We start from the raw sequence: 14,030 nt of genomic DNA, 5'->3' as shown, positions 1-14,030 counted from the left end.
ATTAGCTTAACCTTTTTATTAACTATATTATATGCAAACTATAACTTTTGTTCTCCTAAGTAAAATTCATTTCTTTTTGTAAGTTAAACTTGTCATTTCTTTCCTTTCCAATATCACCTTCTCGATCCCGAACCAAAAAGCCCAGTGGCTAATAAAGTTGCAGTGCTCAGTCAGTCTGCAACTAAATTGATATACTCACAGTGCCCAGCTGGCCTGTGACAGGTGGGGGAAGAAAATATTAGAACTTCTATTTATATAGATAGGGGTGCATGATCAAAATAAAAAATAGACTCAAGTAGCCATGATGTATGTAGGTGTATGCTTTGTGAGACTCTAGGAGACTGATATATCTGAGTACACTCAATGTTATATAGTTTAGTGTGTAAATTCTTACTCTTTATAAAATCCCTACAACAGAAATTCACCTAACTACAGAGAGCTGACAGCACTCTTAACTTTGAAAACAGCTTTAAGTGGTGCATACTTAGTCAAAATAGAGGAAAGGTTTGACAACCAGTACTATAAGAAAGCACAGTGGGAGCTCCCTGCTGGCAGGGGCTGGGGAGCTGTCCCTACCCAGCTCCCCAATCATGGAGCTGAGCAGGAACAAGCTTTCCAACCCCCACCCTGTCATTGCAGAGCAGGGGCTGGGAACTGTCCCTGTCAGGGGCAGGTCCCAGCCCCATTCCCCAATTGGCTGATCAAGGTGTGGAGCTTGGAAAGAGCTATAGGGGTGGGGTATGTCCCAGACCTCTGCCCCATCTGCTGGTGAAGCAGCTAGTAGCAAGCCTCTGGGTGGGTGGGGAATCCCCACCCATCTGGGGATTTGCTCCTGGCTGCCCCACCAGTGGATCAGGGCATGGGGTTGGGACCTGCCCCTCCCCTACAGGTCTTTCCAAGTCCCCTGCCCCAATTGGGGAGCTAGGGCCAAGAGCTCCCTCCTGCAGGGGCAGGGGGACATTGTCTCTGTGCCAGCAGCAGGCAGCCCCCGGGGGGTAGGGAACAATATCCCAGCCCCTAGGCTAGCACTTGGGGGGAGCCTAGAGCTCCCCCTGGTGGCAACAGGGGCCCATTGCAGGGTCCTAGGAAGTGGGAGCAGTTTGCTGCCATTAGCAGCAAATCTGCTCCCACTTCCCTGCACATGTAGCTGCCCACCCAAGAGCATTTACTCATGAGTAGTTTACTCATAAGTAAACTGCTCCTGGATCTAATGCATGTGTATACACAACTAGTAATATAATATTATTTCTGTTAATTCTGCTCAAGTCCTGGGCAAATATTTGTTTGAAAATTAATTCAACACTTTCAAATTTCAGAACTGTGTTAAGTCACATATTTATTTATTTTCCTCTGAACAACATCCATTTTGTTGCCACCTGCTTCTAATCATGTCCCGAATGCCTTCAATATTTATGTTAGGATACAGTTATTATTTAGAGAAGTACATCCAGTTTATAGGTTTTGCAACTCTAGCAATGGGCTCAATATTTAAAGTATATCTTAATGTGCCATACATATATGGAAGAATAAACCTGCTGACTTATTACTGGGTATCATTTAACTGACCCCCCACCAATATTGTCCACATAGGGAGAGTGTGAAGCAGACAGCAAACAATTACTTTCAAATAGTGGATTTTCTTTCACAGAATTTCAGACCTGTCTGGTCTGTTCTGAAGTCTCATTCAAGTATCTATAGCATAGTGTGTGAAGCCTCCAGATCAGGTTAGTGGCCGTTCTTCTTCACCCAAAGAATGATTGTGTCAATCTGCTTTAATTATTACTGGCATTTGATTAACGGAGTAATAAAATTATTTTACTATCTGTGATTTTGTAGGTCACATACTTACCTTCTTTTTAGTACACCTCTTTATATGAGATACCATTTGGGGAAGCATACCTGGTAATAGACCTTATACAAACCTTAAACAAACCTTTCTCCATATAATTTCAAAAAATATATATTTTTAATTGTACTTTATCATTTAAAGTGGGCTTTTATACAAGTCTTTATTCTAAAAGTCCTGGTTTGGTGGAGCAGCTGGTGTTCCTCAAAGTGAACCTCCAGCTGCTGGGGTTCCCTGAGCTCCACCTGTCTACTCTGATTTCCTTTTTCCATTTTTAAAAAACTATTTAAAAATCTATTCTCAGATCTGGAGGCAGCACTCACTGCATCACCAGCCAGCAGGGGAAGAACATGTCCCTGGTGAGCTCCCATGCCAGGACAAACTTGGAGGTATGGCTTGGGCCAAGGGGAAGGAGGAGGCCCCAGGTCCTTAGCATGACCACTAAAACAGCACTCTGCCTGGGTCAGGAGGCCTGGTGGGACTGCCAGCAGCACCACAGCCCCTGGAAATGCCTGGTGAAAGGCAGGTAGAAGGTGCTATAACCTCCAGCCACCACACACTGGAGAAAGCCCAGACCCATCACATCTTTGATAGGCCTGAGGCTTGCTGGTTGCAGTGGAGTTGTGAGAATCTGGGTGAGCTCAGCTTAGCTACCTGGGATGCCAGCTTTAGAGTTGAAAAACCCTTTTTCAGGCTGAGTAAGCACCTGCAGTTGGTGTATGTGCTGTTCCTGGATGGAAGGAATAGTAAAGAAGCCAGAGGCTGGCCTGGCATGTAATGCAGACAAGAAAGCCAGTCAGTGAAAATGGAAATAGAGGCATCAGGGGCTGAGGGACAAGCTGGGGTGGGGAGGGAAGGGGGATGTAGCAGGTAAAACTGGAGAGGTACCTGGGGATTCAGATGTCTGGCAGGTTGTAGTGTGTTGTAAATCAAATGTCTGTACTGAGTCCATAAGTTTCTGTACCTAAGAGTTTGATGAAGTGCAGTTCCTAGGCTCATCTGTGAAAAGTGGTTTGTAAATTCCCTTTGAGGATCAGGCCTGAGAGATTGGAGACAGGTGGTGTTCTGTTCTTGTCTTTGATAGATTTTTGGTGTGCGCTCATTCTGGTGTGCAGTTGTTGCTTGGTGTCTCCATGTATTTTCCATCAGGGCACTCGGTACCCTGATGGAGATATGTAGTGTATTGTGAAGATATCTCCATACTGAGATATTGTTGGCAGTTTTTGCATGTCTTGTCACGGCATGCCCTGGCCTGGATCCATTCGGTGTGTTTTGGGCTGTAGGAAATTGGCTTCGGGTGATGAGGTTAGCAAGGTTCAGTGCTTGTTCAAATTTACAAACCACTTTTCACAGGCAAGCCTATGAACTGCACTTCATCAACATCCTAGGTACAGAAACGTATGGACTCAATACAAATATTTGATTTACAACACACTACAACCTGCCAGATATCTGCCTCCCCAGGTACCTCAAAACAAGGCCTTGGGGGCTTGGACAGACTGCTGCCAGAGGTGGTGTAAGCAGGGTACAAGGTAGAAAATAGTGCATGCCCTATTGATCCATGAGGGCAGGAAGATAAAGAAAAGAGAAATATTTGACAGGATTGCAATCACTGGCTGCCTAAAAATGATGCACAAGCACAGTTTCCATGCAAGGCCTGAAGGAAATCAATAATGCCTCCAAAGCTAAGTTTTAGTAAATTACTGTGAATTTAGATGCACATGTGATATCCTCACAATCACCTGAATGATTGGCCCAAAGTATTAAGACCATGTTAATTCACAGTAATGGATTGTTCAAATCATTATATACCATGTACCAGAATAACATTTTATTCTTGATTAACATTATATTTAAAAAATAACTTGACAAACCACTGAGAGGCAGCACAGTACCACAGAAAAAAATCCTCTCTCATGAAAAGCAATGTGTTTAAGAAGTCTCAAAAATACCAATGGTTTTATTCAGAATGATACAGTTCTCTCAAAAGGCCAGACAAAACTATATGACAGTTCTACACTTCTTCCCATACTCTGGGAAGCAGCAAAACTGAAAAAGGAATGTCATCAGAAATGTACCTGGCACATTTTGCTCCAAGAAGAAGCCTCGCTAACCTAGTGAGGAGGGCTTTAAACTAGGTTCACTGAGGGATGGAGACCAAAGACCTGAGGTAAGTGGGAAAGCAGGTGACTTAGAGAAGCACAAACCAGAGAGGGCAACAGGGAAGGCCTAATTCTTCCTGAGAAAGTAGGGCAACCTGCTAGTTTTACTACACTTGTCTGTACAAAAATGCACGGAACCTGGGAAACAAGCAGGAAAAAATGGAAGTCTTCGCACAGTCACACAACTATAATGTGAGTGGAATAACAGAGACTTGGTAGGACAGCTCACATGACTGGAGCAGTCATGGATGGGTACAAACTGTTCAGGAAGGGCAGGCAGGGGAGAAGTGGAGGGGGAGTTGCACTTTATGTAAACAAGTTGTATAATTGCTCAGAGCTCCAGTGTGAAACTGGAGATAGGCCTCTGGAAAGTCTTTAGGTTAGAGTCATAGGGGAGAATAACAAGGGTGACATTGTGGTGGACCAGCAGATCAAGAGGATGAGGTGGATGAGGCTTTCTTCAAACATCTAGTGGAAGTTTCCAGATCACAGGCTCCGGGTCTCATGGGGGACTTCAGTCACCCTTGAATCTGTTGGGGGAGGGCAATACAGCAGTGCACTGGCAATCCAGGAAATTTTTGGAGCGTATTGGGGAAAACAGCCTGGTGCAAGTGCTGGAGCGGCCAAGTAGGAGCCAGGCTATTCTTGACCTGCTACTGACAAACAGGGAAGAATTGTGGGGGAAGACTATAGTAGCTAATAGCAATTTGGGCAGCTATGAGATGATTAAGTTTAGGATCCTTAGAAAAGCAGACTTGATTCGCTTAGGAAACTGGTGGGCAGGATCCCCAGGAAGCCAAAAGGGGTCCAGGAGAGCTGGTTGTATTTTTTAAAAAAACCTTACTGAGGGCACAAGAATGAGCCATCCCAATATGCAGTACAACCTCTATCTGAATGTGGAAGATATTGAACTTTTACCAGTTTTTTTTTAATGAAATCTTCATAATTTTACATGGAGGAAGCAAGTTTTCCCACCTGAAATCTCCTGCCTTTCTTTGAGGTAATTTGCATTATCATGGAGCGCAGAAACACCTCACCACATAAGAAATTCCTACCCAGAAGAGCATTCCATCTTTTTACTCTTCTGTGAAATATGAAATGTCATAATCAGAAGGAAATATGACTCTACATCCTGCTTGCCACCAAACAACTTTGAGGTAAGCAGACTATTTTCAACTTTTTTCTGAGCCTAATCTGCATAAAATTAACTGTTCCAGACAGGAGATTTTACCACACCTTCAAATCTCCTATGAAATACGAACTTTCATTTCCACCTAGGAGAACTTTCACAACCTTTTCTCCTATGCCTGAAGAAGGGTGGTTGTGCCCGAAAGCTTGTAAATAAAGACCTTTTTTTGCAAAAACAAACAAACAAACAAAAACCTAGTTGGTTTATTAAAACTATCACCTCAACAAGGAGTCCTGATACATTTTTGAGACACTCTAGGATCATAGAAAGGCAGGATTGGAAGGGACCTCAGGAGGTCATCTACTCCAACTCTCTGCTCAAAGCAGGACCAGCCCCAAATAGATCATTCCAACTAAAGCTCTGTCTAGCTGAGATTTGAAAATCCTCAAGGATGGAGCTTCCACCACCCCTTTGGGTAACCTGTTCCAGTGTTTTACTAGCTTCCTAGTGAGAAAATTCTTCTTAATATCTAACCTAAACTCCCCTTGCTGCAACTTGAGACCATTGCTCCTTGTTCTGTTATCTGCCGCCACTGAGAACTGTCTAGCTCCATCCTCTTTCGAACCCCCGTTCAGGTAGTTGAAGGCTGCTATTAATCCCATCTCTGTCTTCTCTTCTCTAGACTTGATAAGCCCAGTTCCCTCAGTCTTTCCTCATATAAATCATGTCCCCCAACCCCTCACCATTTTTGTTGTCCTCCACGGGACTCTCTTCAATTTGTCCACATCTTTTCTGAAGTGGGGGGCCCAAAACTGAACACAATACTCCAGATGTAGCTTCACCAGTGCTGATAGAGGGGAAGAATCACTTCCCTTGATCTACTGGAAACACTCCTACCAATGCAGCCCAGAATGCCATTAGCCTTCTTGGTAACAAGGGCACACTGCTGGTTTATTGTCCACTGTAACCCCCAGGTCCTCTTCTGCAGAGCTGCTGCCCAGCCAGTCAGCCCCCAGCCTGTACTGGTGCATGGGATTGTTCCATCCTAAGTGCAGGACTTGGCACTTGTCCTTGTTGAACCTCATGAGATTTCTTTTGGCCCAGTCCTTCAATCTATGTTGGTCACTCTGAATCCTAGGCCTACCCTCCATCGTATCTACTACTCCCCCAGCTTGGTGTCATCTGTAAACTTGTTGAGGGTGCACTCTGTCATCTTCCAGGTCATTGATGAAGACATTGAACAAAACTGGCCCCAGGACTGACCTCTGTGGGGCTCGCCTTGACACCAGCTGCCAACTAGACATTGAGATTACTACTGTCTGTGCCCAATGCTCCAGACAGTTTTCTATCCATCTTACAGTCCATTCATGTAGCCCAAACTTCCTTAGCTTCCCTGCGAAAATGTGGGAGACCATATCAAAACCCTTGCTAAAATCAAAGTACACCACATAGACTGGTCTCCCCACATCCACAGAGCCAGCCACTTTGTCACTGAAGACCATTAAGTTACTTGGCATACCTTGGCTTTGGTGAATCCATGCTGACTGTTCCTAATCACTTTTTTTTTCCTCCAGGTACTTAGGAATGGATTCCTTGAAGATCTGCTCCATAATTTTTCCAGGGACTGAGGTGAGACTGACTAGTCCGTAGTTCCCTGGATCCTCCTTTTCCCTCTCTTAAATTGGGTACTATGTTTGCTCTTTTCTAGGACATCTACCAATCACCATGAGTTTTCAAAGATGATGGCCCATGGCTCTGCAGTCACAGCAGCCAACTCCCTCAGCTGCATTCCATCTGGCCCCATGTACCTGTACACATCCAGCTTTTCTAAGTAGTCCCTAACCCATTCTTTCAGCACTGAGGGCTGCTCACCTCCTCCCCAAACTGCAGTAGTCCTCTGTTTCAAGGTTGAATCCCCCATTCAGTAAGAGAACCACACTTTCCCCGATCCTCCTTGTGCTACCAAATACTTATAGAAGCCCTTTTTGTTACCCTTCATATTCTTTGCTAGCTGCCACTCCAGTTGTGCTTCACCCTTCCTGATTTCATCCCTTCATTGCCCAAGCAGTGCTCTTATATTCTTCACTAGTTATTTCTTCAAGTTTCCACTTCTTATATGCTGCGTTTTTGCAATTCAGTTTACTAAAGAGTTTCCTGCTAAGCCAACCTAGTTTTCAACCATACTTGCTGGTTTTCCTGCACATCAGGATGGTTTGTTCCTGCACTCTTGGTAAGGCTTCTTTGAAGTACAGCCAGCTCTCCTGGACTCCTGCTCCCCTCAGTCTGGCATCAGTCTCCTCAGTGAGTTGAAGTCTACTCTTCTGATATCCAGGGTCCTTACTCTGCTGCTCTCTATCCTTCCTTTCCCCATGATCCTGAACTCAATCATTTCATGGTCACTGCTGCCCAAGTCTCCAACTCTCTTACTCTATGGCTTGTTTAATATTTTACCTACTCTTTTCGTTATTTCAGTTTATGAATAAAGGAAGAGGCCTGTGGTATTGCTGTGACTGGGGAGTGACCTACAATTTAACATATAGGTAAATTGCAATAATTAGCAGGGTTAGAACAAAGATTCCCAGTTCTGTTACCAGTAATTTTTATGGTTCAGTTCTAGGCTATTAGAGCTCAGTATTCCCGCTGTCCTGGGACCATTTCGATGTTTATCTTGCTGGGATCCTATGACCCCAGCTGACCTCCTGCCCTTTGGGCAGGGGGCTGGACTCGATGATCTCCCGAGGTCCCTTCCAGCCCTAATGTCTATGAAATCTATGAAATTTGGGGGAAAATTTTAAAAGCAGAGAAAACAGGGCCAAGAGAAAGTGGGGAAGGGGGGAGGATGTAACTGACTTAATCATTCTTCTAATTCTTTTTGTCCAGCAGCACTCGTGTGAAAAGCATGTTCAAAAATTCCAGATAAATGTTAACCACATTCTGTGTGGCTTGATTAATTTGAAATGAAACAGGTTTTGAATTACCCATATTTTTGTAGATATTTGACTATATTTATTTACTGATTCATATTCTTGATTGTAGTTAAGCTATTAGAATGATTTATGCATTTGCCTTATGTTGATCTTAATTATCATTACTTTTTAATTCATATGTATAGGTGACAAATTTTTGCTTGGTTTTTGGCATGTTTTTATAAAACAAAGAGATTGAGCTCAGAACTATTTTATAACAAAGGAAATCTGGATTTCATTCTTTCATCTATTTATTATTATTTGTAAGTTACATAAATGGAAACAAATGTCTTAATGACATATTTGCATTTTTGTATCAGCAAACAGCAATTCACTACAATAAAAAAGAAAAATAAGCTGAAAGTTAGACTGTAGGTTATTGAATGTAAAATTGGCATCCTACATTCCAAAGCAATAATTCCAGCAAGATTATTTTATCACATGAGAAATAAATCTGGGACAAGATTTTTGGTCAAATAGTTTATCTGACAAAAATGTTCTGTCCAAAAATGGAGAATTTTTTTAAATTTATTTTTTTAAATATTTTTATATAGAAACAATTTGATTTTTTAAAATTATGTCAGGTCCAAGTTGAAATGTAATTTTTAAAAGTAAAAAGAAAATGTACAAGACCAAATTAAGCATTAAATCTAATCTAAAATAAATTTCTCAGAGAGTTTGTTTTGGGGAAGAACACAAAGCATTTTTTTGCCTCTCATGCCTTTTTCCACACAAGAAAAATTATGAATTTCATATACTTGCTTTAAAATAGTCCCTTGAGAGACAAGAAAGTGAATTATCTGAGTCACTAACCAAAAGAAACATGCTGCGGGGTAATGAATTTCAGCACAATATACTCATTCTTCATTAAATAGGTATGTTAGTGAAAAATAAAAATGAAATTTAAACACATTTCCTACATTTATAGCAAGAACTGGTATCATATTTTGAGAACAGAAAGAGCACAATATGGATGTTCTGTAAATCAAGAATTAGAGCAAGGCATCTATCCAACGAGAAGTCTTTTTAGGTGTGACAAGTGGAAGGTTTTAAAAGCTTTGGACCCCATCTGCTGCATTACAAAAGCCAAAGAAGATGTCTTAATGATTGTTAAAAAGGCAAAATATGTTGGGTCTTCCTATAAATGCATACCCATAATCTAAAAATAATAATTCATAACATGCAATCCTTCCCTGCTCCTTGTTATCCAACCCAGCAGGAATCCAGAAGATCCTCACTATACAAGGAATTGTGGAAAAATAATTATGCCCCTACCTGTCTTTTTGCTGAGCTCTTAATATCTACCATCCTGCACACTGCCCTTCGGATTTCCACCGCATGCACCTTTGCAGATGAGGTAGGCTATCCAGAAGCTGCAAAGAGACACCCATCTAGTTAAAATCTGGCATGCTGTTTCTCAAGATTCACCACATTTTGAATGACAATATTTGCTCACATTTGTCTTACTGCAAAGCAATAACTTACTTGGCCTTGCTGAAGGCTATACGTCTTAGTTGGGAGGCTCCTAAACTTAAAACATAAATAGCCTCTTTATGTGGGCTCCTCCTACTCCCACTTCCTCTCTATTTTTGGTTATTTAATTACACCCAGCATTCACTGTTACATTAAGTATTCAAAAAAAATTTTTTTAATCAGTGAGTATCACCCTCTCTCCTGTCTCTAGTTTCCAGCTGCATCAAGTCCCCAGTGCCTCATGTTCACAAACTATAATTATTTAAATACTATTGTTTACAACTCTTTTTTTTTTTTTTTAAGTATTGCCTGGATCCAGGAACAAGAATATTACTGGTGAAGATTTAAGTTTTCATCATAAAAAAGTACTAAATAGATGCCCCTGATAAAGAAGTGCTATCAAATTTAGCTATATATTGCTTACTGCCTTTTTTTGGTGGTGACTGTTTAAAATTGGAATCACTTGAGACTATAGCATCAATGGGTTTGGTGACACTGATGAATGGAAAAGACATTACTAAACTGAAGGTCTGTATATTTTTTGAGTTGATTGGAGTGGAATTTGGGAGGTGGGGGAAGATCATATCAGAAGTTAAATCAACTGAGTGGTTTTGAACTGAAGTTTCAATAGTAAATGAAACATTTACATGCACTGAACAATAAGATTGTTATATTTGAGTTTTATATTTATTTTTTAAACCTACACATTGTGAAATATTTCCCACACTGCAGCTCTTATTTTTATATGGGCTCCATAGTGGGAAGTCTGACATATCATCTAACAAGCCAAGTCTGTGCAACAGAATTGTGGAATTCCTTCCTGCCAAAGGAGCAAGCAAAAATTTGAATAAAAGCTGATGTATGGGCTCAGAAGACATGAACTGTCTTTGATCCACATGCATGGTATGAAGTGGGAATGAAGATTGGGAAGAATATAACAAGCCTTTTTCCAAACTGCACAGCCTGTTTGAGGATTAAGCAGTTTCAGACCCTGTATTCTGGGAGGGAAGCTACTTCTCTCTTCACAGTCTCTCAGAAACATAAAACAGAAATTACTTGGTGGAAGCCCTGTGTGATGCACGAGAACGAGCTAGATAATTACAATAGTCTGTTCTAGTCTTCTGATCTATGAATCTCAAACAGGGAACGAATGAGACAGGCCTATCACTTGTTTCTTGTCACCCCTAAATGCACTGGCCCCCAAAACAGTATGGACACAATAAACTTTCTACAAAAGGATATCTTGGAGGATGCCTGCCTGGGAGCTCCAAGAAGCTTTCTGATTCCTTGAGAAGCTTTCTGGGGTGGCACAGCTCTATGACACTCTTTGTTGCAAGCTGTGCCTGTAGTTTTATGGCTGCATAAACATGTTCTGGCAGCCCAGAGGAGTTACCTTCTAAACCAGACAAACAGTGCAATGCAGACACATACATTAAAAGGAGGATAGGTGACCACATGAAACTACGATGTAAAAAAAATTCAGGTTGCTATTTGTTGGTTTCTTTTTATTTATTTTTTAAATATCTCAAATATATTATTCATAAAAATTCCAGGTACTTATACTGAGAGACTCTAAGGAACCAGTATGCTTAAAGAAGGAGAGGATAGGCATTTAGGGTAGGATGATTTAACGAATATCATAGCCGGTAAAGCCATGGTCATGATCCCTATATGGAAGTTACTACGGAACATTTACCACATCAAATATAAATTAAAGCTATAATATAATACCATTCTTTTCACTGGCAGAAAGAGAAGTAGCCTTATAAAATGTAGTATTTGCTTTTCAACAATAAGAAAGGAAAAGCATTAAATAAAATAAGCAGTGAAAAATGTGCATGAGCACTAATGCACAAATCTGTACATATTCAGAAAATGTATAGAAAGAGGTTACAGTTCAGGAACCAAAGAACTTAATTCTGCATCTTTATAAAAAAAAAATTCTAACTATGCATTTCTTTGGGCTCATTTCTGAAACCCTTAGTGGCAATAAGCAGCACTTATTTATGGAGTCTCACAATTGGTGCTCTCATTCCAAACAAAGGTTGTAGAACTGGATTTTGGCATTTTCTCTTAATAATCCCAAGGTATTGTTTACAGAAGATTATTCAGGTATAAGTATTTTTATATTAGAAAAGAAGCTACAGTAGAAAGGTTAGAAGATATTCTGATCTGTGTTTAGGATTATGCCTCCTAAAATTAGCCCAGTTTGATCATATTTTGATCTGCAAAAGAAAATGTGGTTTTGATTTCATTCAATTCCTGCTTTATAGACTAAGAAAGGATTTTGAAATTAAGAAAGGTATGCTTACAGGAAAAATGAAGATAAATTTGTGTCCTAATTATGCACCTGGTCTTAGCAGAGGTGGAAGAATCTAAATCAATGTGAAGAACAAGAACTACCTGTTAAACCTGTCAGATAGGTACAAACAGTCAAAGGCTACATTCAGACATTCAAAAACCCAAAACTTGAATTGATTCCATCTTTGCAGATTAGTCTGTTGTTCAACTTTTGCAAGCGAAGATGACCACATCCAACACTCCACTCTGGACCGCTAACCTACACACATTGAACTGATTTGCAAGTGCACAGACACTGACATTTAATTCTGGAAATACAGGCACATGCCTGCAGTGGTTCAGACTAGAAGCCGGAGGATGCTGAAGCAGCCGTCCCTTCCCTTTTGCAGCAACTGTAAGGATTTTCCCTGGATTTTCCTGTTAGTTACCACTTGGAATTCTCTCTTGATTTACATGGCTACAAGAATGTTTTGAAGACGCTGAGCTAAAGGGTATAAAAGAGGAATGAAACAACTAACAAGGCTCACTTCAAGAATGAGAAATCATTCTGACAAGAACTGCTACTGCACCCAGATGATCTTCTGGTGAATGAATCCACACCTTGAGAATATGACAAAACTCTGCCTGTGTGGTATATGAAATGCACCTTTAAGGGGCCTCCAGTGCAATGGTCCAGTTTTCCCCCTGATGCCATGTGGATGTGGTTTGGTGGTGGGTGGGTGGTTCTCCCTAAAAGCTGTGAGTGTGTGTGTGGATGAATCCTGTTGGCCTAATAAAGATGAAGCTGTTTATCATCCCGCAAGTTTCTGCTGAATGACGACTTGAGGACAGAACCCCAGGGGCACGGAGGTCCAAGTGAGTACACCATCCCTGGAATCCAAAGGCCTAGGGAGAACACTATAGCCTGTAGTGGTAAGATGCTATCACTTTTACAACTAAATACTGGACTTTGCTTTGCTTTAGACTCATTTAACGGTGAATACTTGTAGTAAATACAGTCTTTGTCATTCATTGAACAAGTTGTCATGTCAGTCCTTTATATACTAGTCCTGAATCCCATTTCATGTCTTAACACTGGCTCCCCTCTTACAAGTAAAGCTTGGCTAAAGCAATATGAAAGACCTTCAAAGAACTTGCACATGCTCCAGCATTAAGTGGTATTGATTCACTGGGTGCATTGATCCCTATGGATTTGTTTCAACTATCATTTAATGGACAACATTAAATTGTGTTGTAGAAATCCACTGGTTTTAAATAATTAAAGACAGGGCTGTGCAAGTGACAGCCAGTGGGCTGCATGCAGCCCCTAAGGAGCTAACAAGCAGCCCCAGGGCTCCTAGCTCAGATACACACATACAGCTTCTATTGCTGGAATCCCTTGGTTTCGCCTCCCTAACCCTCCCCCTCCCAGCACAAGAGGAGACTGTGGTACTGTAGTATGAATTTTTTCATATTGATTTTTTTCTTTTATGAACAACTAAAACTCCATTTTGTGCTTGTTCCCTGCTTGACATGCATAAGTGAACTTTGTATGCCCTGTGTACTTTGAAAGTCTGTGCGAGAGGGTGAATGGTGAAAGAATGGGAATTTTTGCATGAAAGCAAAAAAAGATTTAACTGTATATGTAAGCAACAAGGTGCCAAATGTGTAAGTTACCAGTCAGTAAACTAATTAATAGATGGCTGAAGCCTCTTGAGGCCTAGGGCACAAATGAGATAATGAGGAGGAGGAATGTACACATCCTGCCAGATGGGCAACAAGGACATGCCAAGGCTGAGATACCAACTTTTACGACCAAACTGATCTTGGGCTGAGATAAGCAGAAAATGGATGAGAAACAACTGCCAAAACAGAAATTGGCTATGAAAAAACCCCAAAGTGAAAAACAAAGGATGCCAACCACAAAAAATGATTCTGGAAAATACCAGTTTGGGTGAGTCTTGCTCAACTGCTGCTTTCATAGATTTCATAGATTTCATAGACATTAGGGCTGCAAGGGACCTCAGGAGATCATTGAGTCCAGCCCCCTGCCCAAAGAGCAGGAAGTCAGCTGGGGTCATAGGATCCCAGCAAGATAAGCATTCAATTTACTCTTGAAGGTGTTCAATGTAGGTGCTTGAACCACCTCCGCTGGCAGACGTTCCAGACCTTGG

General features: G+C 41.3%; 1 protein-coding gene across 1 annotated transcript in view; it reads right to left on the bottom strand.

Moving 5' to 3' along the window:
- Nucleotides 1-9,449, bottom strand: part of AADAC (arylacetamide deacetylase) — a 35,131-nt gene extending 25,682 nt beyond the window's left edge. Inside the window, exon 1 of the mRNA XM_019532598.1 lies at nucleotides 9,379-9,449. The gene's annotated coding sequence lies outside the window, so the exon portion shown is untranslated. The remainder of the gene's footprint in view (nucleotides 1-9,378) is intronic.
- Nucleotides 9,450-14,030: the final 4,581 nt, after the last annotated feature.

This window comes from Crocodylus porosus, unplaced genomic scaffold (genome assembly GCF_001723895.1).
Source record: "Crocodylus porosus isolate Cpor-Errol unplaced genomic scaffold, CroPor_comp1, whole genome shotgun sequence".
NCBI lineage: Eukaryota > Metazoa > Chordata > Crocodylia > Crocodylidae > Crocodylus > Crocodylus porosus.
Note: the sequence above shows the minus strand (reverse complement) of the source record. Positions and strands in the feature narration are given on the sequence as shown.